The 6851-nt window shown below is 34.5% G+C and overlaps 2 non-coding genes across 2 annotated transcripts; both read right to left on the bottom strand.

The window, feature by feature from the left end:
- Positions 1-5975: 5975 nt before the first annotated feature.
- Positions 5976-6048, bottom strand: TRNAA-AGC. The gene has a single exon. It is a non-coding gene; the product is annotated as a tRNA-Ala (tRNA).
- A 137-nt stretch (positions 6049-6185) lies between these two features.
- Positions 6186-6258, bottom strand: TRNAA-UGC. Its single transcript has one exon. It is a non-coding gene; the product is annotated as a tRNA-Ala (tRNA).
- Between the last annotated feature and the right edge of the window lie 593 nt (positions 6259-6851).

Genomic DNA, 6851 nt, shown 5'->3' with positions numbered 1-6851 from the left:
AAAACATTTGCTAACCGATCCCTACTCCTTCTTTCAATCTCTCACCACTCCTTCCCTAAAAATAAATCTGGCAATTAATCAGGAATTCTTTTCTGTAAAGATTTACCCAGAATTTCTTTGTTACTACGCAATCAAATAGAAAAAAACAAAAAACAAAAAGTTTAAGCAGATTTAGTTTGGGCTGAGGAGATACGTCATTTGAAGAGGTCAGTAGTGACATGTTAAATCTTCCTCTTATTTTATTAAGTAATATTAATTTGGTTACAATTATTTTGTTTTGAATTAGAGATTAAAGGAAAATAATTTTGTATGAGTTTTAGGAAATCACAACCAATTATATTTTAGATCTCATGAATTGTTTAGATCTCTGAATTGTTTAGATCTCTGAATTGTTACAATGATTTAGGTTGTCAATAATTTTATAGACAAAGGAAATAAGAAAAAAAAAATGGTTAGGTTATGATATGGTACATTGTATGCTAGATTATTGTGCTTAAGTAAGAAAGGGCTAGGGATTTATTTGATAACTTCTCGTGGATCGTAGCCTAAGATATTCGCTACCAAAGTTCATCCAAAATCTGATTTATCGCTGGAGATAAAACAAAGGATTTCTTATTGGGTAGCCGATTCTAGGGGTTTCAAGGCCCTATTTCTTCATTGAACCCCTTCCATATCCTATCTTCAGGCTAAAGGAATTAGTTTGGAGGAACGTCTTTGAGTGTAGGACCTTAATTTCCAAAAATCGTTCTCGGTATGCAACTCACTCGAAACGCCAGATTTTCGATCTCGCGGGTAGCTTGTTCTACGTCGTCTCAGCTCTCGATTCCTTCATCAAGTTTACTCAACTTCTTCCTCTGAAGCTAGAGGAATCCTTAATTTGAAGGAAAAGAGATCGTAGATAGGAATTTTGACTCTTATCCCCAATTTAATTTTGAAACCTATTTCCTTCAATTTGGCACGCTCTCGAGGTTATTTTTCTTTGTGGTCTTCTATGGAAGCATTCCTTGGAGGTGTGGAAACTGATTGGAATCATTCTTGCTCGACGAGTCATCATGTATCCTCGGATTGGATTTTAAAGTTTTTATTGAAGTTCTTCAATGGCAGATTGAATTGGGGGAATGATTTCTTGGCACTTTCAGCACTCTATTCCTTCATAGAACTTGTGGGTAATCTTGTTCAGAAACTGTAGGAATAAGTTTGAAGAGAAATGGTGGAGGATTGCTCTCGAATTTGGAAGAAATCTGAGAGTAGGAGACCCATAATCTAAACGCTTATTGCCTTTAATTGATGGATCGACCTTTCTCGATTCTTATTTCGTATTGTTGCTCCTACTTCCGACCTTATAGGAGGATCTTAAACTGACATTGAGAGCTCCAGAATCATCGTTATTTAGAGATCGAACTTTCTGGATAATTTTTTGGAGATATCAACTCCAATCATAGCCTTACCGACCTCGGCTTTGAATACTAGTCGTTGGATGTGATGACCCGTGCGTGTTCGTTTTAGATCATATCAAATTTTGGAGGAGATCCGACGGTTGAGATTTTAGTTCGAAATATTTTGCTCGGATGGTCACGGTAGATGCTTTGATTCAAATTAGAGTGGCATTTCTGTAATTATCCATTCTTCCAGGGGTATTTTGGTAATTTGCCACTTTTTAAATATTTTATTATTATTTTTCTCAAAAAAATCCATAATTTTTCTAAAAATTTCTCTTCCCTTTTTTATCATTTTCCCCTTTTTTTGAATCTTGAGATTCCTTCTAGATAAGGAATTACAAATCCGGAAAGATTCTTGATAATTGATAAAATGACTTTTTTGCCCTTTTGATTTACTTTTTTCTTTCAAATCCTTTTCGAAAGGCCTTTAACTCCTTGAAATCACTTGTTAGGGTACACGAGTGACTTGACTAAGTACTTTGTTCTTGCTTAATCCTTTAATTTTTTTCCTTTGGGTCTTTCCGAGTGACTTATTCTTATGGGAGATAATTTCCTTCATTTTTGGGTGTTACATATACATACTCGTTACAAACACAAAATAAGAAGCAGACTCAAAAGAAGAACAAAAAATACTAGATTAAAAACAGAGGTGTTAGTCCATGGCCCACACTCCAAAGGCCGCTCTCATCCATGACCAACTCTTAGTTACTTGAAAAAAAATGATAAACATGGAGTGAGTAGAACTTAGTAAGTAGCATACTAGTAGGTTCTTAATCGCGACCTTAAGCTAGGATGTTACTTCTTGTTATGTTTTCAGGATCTTATACTAATCTTGAAAACCTTCCCCTAGAATAACCCACAATTTTCTCCCCATCTCTCTTTTTTTAAACACTTTTGAAAGTTAAAGAGTAGTTTTGAAGTTTTTTTTTTTTTTTTTTTTTGAAAATTCAACCGTAAAAAAAAATTATGAGTATTTTTTTTAGATAAAGTGCAAAGTTCAATGGTATTGTTATTAATTTAGATTATAATTAAAAAAAATACAAATTTTTGTGGATTAAGTTAATATTAATTTTATTAAAATACATAACACCACATCAAAATTAATTTATTCGGACTAAAATTAAAACTAAAAAATCAATTTATTTTAAACTAAAAAATTAATTTATTTTAAAACTAAAAAGTATTTAAGGATTTTATTTCTTAGACCTATCTTTCTAAATTATGGATTTTATTTCTCTATACTTAAAGCACAAAATTGAAGTTGTTAGTTAGTCAATTATAATATTTGACAGGCTAGTTTTTAAACTACTTTAAATGGGTGTAAAGAAAGCATGGGAATAACTTAGTGTCACTAATCTGACACGTGTTGAGCATGTACTGAACACTTGTTAATACAATGGATACATTACAAATTTATAATCCATCGTATCAGACACTTGACTTTGAATATATTTTGAGAGTGAAACGTACATTAAGCTTTTTTGAAGTATACAAATATATAAACTTATTTATATGAATTTATCTCTAATATAAAATTGATAATTTTTTTGAAATAATTCTTTTTAATTAACGTATCATTGTCACATCAGTGTTCAAGTTTTTTAAGAATGACATGTTACTGTTACGAACAGAAAAAGAAAACTGTAAAGATCCTAAGAATTGGGAGAAATCTCTCATCCAATTGAAGAACGACTAAATCAAATCTAATTCAAATAACTAGATCAAATCTAATCCAAATAACTCAATCAAATCTAATCCTAACAATCCCTCCCTTAAATTGAACACGAATAGTAATCAGTTTATATCTACGACTTCATACAAAACTTCCACCAGGTAACTACATCAATTCTCATGTGCCATTTCTGTTTATTTCTCCAGATTCATGGCTTGCCTCCATTTCTCACTCTTCAATGCTTCTTAAAAGTTTACAAAGTTTGCAGGTTCAATAGGGGTAAACATGGCTGAGCTTCATCATCTTCTTTACAAAAAAACTTCTCCTATTGCATAGTTTCTCATCCAGACTGGTGGTCTCTTATTCCTCGCCTTATTCGAGCTAGGAGAGCTTGCTTCAGCCAAAGAGCAATATAAATTATTTTTCTCTGCAGTATTTCATCTGCTGCTTCTGTATCATTATTTTCATCTGACGCTTCTATATCATTATTTTCATCTACCGCTTCTATATCATTATTTTCATCTGCCGCTTCTATATCGTTATTTTAATTTGCAGCTTATATATCATAGAGTCTGTAAGCTTTTGACTATTCACTAACTCTGAGCAAAACATAACTCAAACTCTTATCATCTAGCCTAGTTCTCTGAGTTGTCTCCTCTTTTTGTCTCTGAATCAACTGGAGCTCACAATATTGTTCTTCTTCCTTCGGCTGCAGCTCCAGAACTAATCGTCGCTGTGCTTTTTCTACCCTTCTTCTATTCTCTTCCAGCATTTTATCTAGCTCTTCTCTCTCATTTCGTGCTTGTTCTTCTTTTTGTCTTGTAGCAGTAAGAGCGGCTTCTTTCTCTTTTTCAAGCCTTTCTTCAACTTCTTCTGAATTAATTAGTTCTTTCATCCTCCTAGCTGCATCTTCTTCAACTCTGCTTCACGCCTTTTCTTCTCTTCTTCCTCTTTCTTAAGCTTCTCTATGGAATGATTCCGATCAGTGGATGCACAACTAGGACTGGAACTGAAGGATTTGGGGAAAGGAGATAACGAGGAAGACCTACTTCTGCGTTGGCGGCTGAGGGAACTTGAACGGCTGCTTCTCCTGGAATGGGTAGTGGAATGATAGGGGGAAGGACTTGGGTCCCTTCTGCTTCTCTGACTATGGCGATAAGAATTGGAGCGGTGAGTTTATGATAGAGACCTTGAACCACTTCTCCCCATAAGTTTCAATTGAGTTTGAGTGGCTGCTACAGGCTGAGATATAGCATGCAATACGAACATTCGATTCAAAGACATCTTTGTCTCCATGATTAAGTCTCTCTCAGGATGAAACACCTTGCATGTTCCATTTTGAAACAAAAAGGTAACCCCCTTTGCTTGCAATTTACCACTACTCAACAAATTGTTCTTCAGGTCTAGCACATAGAACACTCCTGTGATTATCATTATGATTCCATTCACTTCCAGTCGTACATTACCCTTTCCGGTTACAACCATGCTTGACATTCCCATTGAAAATGTCCTAGCTTGTGACAGTTATAGCACTCCACTATGGCCTTGTTGAAGGTTTGTCTGCCTCGTCCCCTTCCTCTGCCTCTAAAGCTTCCACGACCTTGACTCCTTCCTCCAGCAGACTGCACAAGTGGACTCTTTATCGACATACTTTTATTATGACACACTTAGAAGATTGTTGCTTCTAGTTTTAACTAGTTTAGGGCATGGCTCTGATACCAAATTGTTAGGAACAGAAAAAGAAAATTGGAAAGATCAGAAGAATTGGGAGAAATCTCTCATCCAATTGAAGAATGACTAAATCAAATCTAATTCAAATAACTAGATCAAATCTAATCCAAATAACTCAATCAAATCTAATCCTAACAGTTACCATATCTATTTGGTATCATATTTATGTCTCGTATTTATATCTCTTTTTTTTTGTGACTCTGAGATATTTTGCTTTTATAAATAGATATCTTCACGAAAATAAGTTTAATTTATGTTGAGATGGAGAATAAAAATTTACACTTAAAGGACGTTGATACTTGGGACTTTGATTCCTCTTAGTGTGAAGCTTGCATCTTGCAACTACTTGGGTAGAGAATGTGTTTCACTTAAAATTCACTCAAGAGAAAATAATCAAATAACGAACCATATTTGAGAGAGGACTTTGTTGTAAGATTCGACCCTATCAATTTGAATAGCGTTCTCCAACTAAAAATATTGAACTCTAAAGTATTCACGAGCAAAGTAAGTTTGTTGAAACTATCTATAAAAGTGTTCCAAAGTGAGTCGTGGAGAAGATTTGCCTTAAAATCTAGTTCCAATTAAGGATGTCAATGATGAAGAAGTGCAAGCTGTTGGAAGGTTTGCCGTGGAAAATTTCAGAGGTGGTAGATATAATTTAATCTACAAGCGTGTGGTGGTCTTTTCAGTCCCATATAGGCTTTGACCCAAAATTTTATATTATTGTGATAGAAGCTATAAATGACAACAATATTCATTTGTCAGATATTGCAATTGTGAAGAAGTTCCGTCATATGCATGGGACGCTACCGCCATCCAATAAGCTCTTATCATTTGGAGGAATCTTTTAAGGAATTCATCAAATTCCCCCTCCACAAGTAGTATAAACTACTATCTCTTTTAAGGAATTTATCAAATTCCCTCTCCACTACAAGTAGTATAAGCTCTTATCTCTTTTAAGGAATTCATCAAATTCCCTTTACAATAAGTCCTCTCTCTATGTGCTTGTGGGACATTACTCAGCCATAATGATATAATAATCCTTTTATAAGTATCTTTTCTTTTTCTCTCGTACCCACCTTATACATAACATGTTAAATTAATTCATACTTAAAAAAATAATTTCTCCCTTTTGGAGATGCAGGGTATCGATCCCCGTACCTCTCGCATGCTAAGCGAGCGCTCTACCATCTGAGCTACATCCCCACAATTTTTGCATCACAAAACCCTAAATTTTCCGTCATCAATAATAGTGAAAATGAAGAAATATTGCTACCCAACCTGTCATGAATAGGGAAAAATTGAAAAGAAATAATATATTTAATAATAGATAGTCTTATTTTTGGAGATGCAGGGTATCGATCCCCGTACCTCTCGCATGCAAAGCGAGCGCTCTACCATCTGAGCTACATCCCCATGATTTTTACATCATAAAACCCTAAATGTCCCATCATCAATAATAGTGAAAATAAAAAAATATCAAAATATTAATAACAAATAGTTTGGTTTGGTGATGCGGGGCATCGATAATTGTGAAAATGAAAAAATATAATAACAAATTAAATACTTTCTTTTGGAGAGGCGGGTTATCAATCCCCGTACAACTCGCATGCAAAGCGAGCGCTCTACCATCTAAGCTATATCTCTACAATTTTTACGACACGAAACCCTAAGCGTCTCGTCATGAATAATAGTGAAAAAATAGTAATAACGAATAGTTTCTTTTGGAGATGCGAGGTATCGATCCCCGTATCTCTCCCATGCTACATTCCCACTCCCATGCTACATTCCCACGATTTTACATAAAAAAACTCTAAACTTCCCATCATCAATGATATGAAAATGAAAAACTATCCCCGCTCATTATGTCGTAAATAAGGAAAAATTTAAAAGAACTAATATACTTAGTAATTGTTTCCTTTGTTGATGCATGGTATCGATCCAGTACTTCTCACATGGGATGCAAACGCTCAACCATCTAAGCTATATCCTCAAGATTCTTACATCAC

The sequence above is a fragment of the Cucurbita moschata genome, unplaced genomic scaffold (genome assembly GCF_002738365.1).
Source record: "Cucurbita moschata cultivar Rifu unplaced genomic scaffold, Cmos_1.0 Cmo_Scf00165, whole genome shotgun sequence".
NCBI lineage: Eukaryota > Viridiplantae > Streptophyta > Magnoliopsida > Cucurbitales > Cucurbitaceae > Cucurbita > Cucurbita moschata.
Note: the sequence above shows the minus strand (reverse complement) of the source record. Positions and strands in the feature narration are given on the sequence as shown.